General features: G+C 36.7%; 1 protein-coding gene and 1 long non-coding RNA gene across 2 annotated transcripts in view; one reads left to right on the top strand and one right to left on the bottom strand.

Annotated features, from left to right (window-relative positions):
* LOC118413013 overlaps window positions 1-1,661 on the top strand; it is a 711,153-nt gene that overhangs the window by 272,344 nt on the left and 437,148 nt on the right. The gene's annotated exons all lie outside the window — the stretch shown is intronic.
* Window positions 1-1,661, bottom strand: part of LOC118414515 — a 660,232-nt gene that overhangs the window by 232,937 nt on the left and 425,634 nt on the right. The window lies entirely within an intron of this gene.

Raw genomic sequence — 1,661 nt, forward strand, 5'->3', positions numbered from 1 at the left:
GGGAAATAATGACTCAATGCAGATGTGGAACACAAACTGAATTTGCCGTGCCCTTAGTAAGAAAATGTCTTAAGAACTCAGACCTGCTCTACACAGGTATGTCTACACCCTATCATCTTGGGTCTTGGACTCTTGATGCGTAAAGGAACCTTGGAGATCAGAAGAAATAAAAATGGAGAAAATGCCCTGAGAGGAGAGAATGTTACAAAATATATGATCACCACAAAATGTTGTGTACAAAATCGTCGGATGACTTTTTTTCAAGTCAGTCCAAGAACCAAGTGATGGTATTTATAGTGCCTGAACAATATACAACAGACAATATGGCTTCTACATCCTGCAGTCCCCCCCCTTCAAAGTGTGACAGTCCCAAATCCTATAATCTAAATGTAAATGGACCAAACCATTGTTGGTGCAAGGTGGTAATGACCAATCATTTTCATGGATCCTGACACGTGTATTCTCAATGCTGATTCGTCCCTAGCAGCTCTGTGCTGAGGATTTCTTTGTGCTCATTAGTTGGATCAAATCAACTGACAGTGATTCTGATTAGTCAATTCAAATTCAAATCCACCTGTCCCTAAATCTGATTGGTCAGTTTTGTTCCCCTCTGTTCTGATTGGCCAGATGTTGACCTTGATCAACAACATGGCTGATTCCAAATTTGGACATTGACCTTGAGGTCAAGTCCATGCACTGAACTTCAAACTCTCAATTGAATTTCAAGTAGAGGGAAATACAAGAAAAACAAACTCATTACTCTATATACTAAAATCACTACAGTTATTTATACATGTAATGTTACAAACTTACATATCAAAACTTACAAATACAGAATTTAGCTTGCAAAATGTAGGGTGGGCATATACTGCACCCCTCAAGCACCATGGAGAATGGATCAGTCCATCTTGGGCCATGCCACATGAACATATAGAAGGGGGTGTACATGATGATGGCCATAAAAATACAGAAATATTTTATAATGAAACAATAATTTGCATGTCAAATATAAAAAAAAGTGATGTAAAAAATTTATAAACCCCTAAGTATTTTAATGAAGCTACATTGCTGTTTTCAGTACAATTTTTTTTGTTTTTAACATTTTGTCCAACTTGATTCTACAAGTATCTGCAACAATAGCACTCCTGTTACAACACCATGATTCTTGGCACTGTTTACCCCTGTTTTACAGTGGTTAAGTCCCCAAGCCAATTAAATCTCTTTTACAATGGATCAGTCCATTAAAGAGTAGGGGTGTTGCAGACAATGGTAACAAAAGGACTAACGATATGTACATTTGACAAACATAATCAGTATATATATGAAAAATTCAAGATAAAAAAAGGCCACACAATGTGTTACATACTGCAATATTTGCTGGTGAGATGGCAAAAAAACAGGAACAAGTTAATAGAGCTTTTTTTTTTCTTTTTTTTTTCCGTGAAGGAAAAGTGCAGCATAAATGTACATCCTATTAGCATCCTTCTAAAATTCCTTGCCAGGTCAGTTGTGTTTAATGAAAGCAAATAAGATCATACAGGGCACCCCTCAAGCACCATGTACAATGGTATAGTCCGACTTGGGCCATTGCATTAAAATTCAAGTGAGGGGTGTGCATTTTCTTTCAGTTGAACCATTTATAGAATAAATTTTGTCTTGTC

The sequence above is a fragment of the Branchiostoma floridae genome, chromosome 4 (assembly GCF_000003815.2).
Source record: "Branchiostoma floridae strain S238N-H82 chromosome 4, Bfl_VNyyK, whole genome shotgun sequence".
In the NCBI taxonomy this organism is placed as follows: domain Eukaryota; kingdom Metazoa; phylum Chordata; class Leptocardii; order Amphioxiformes; family Branchiostomatidae; genus Branchiostoma; species Branchiostoma floridae.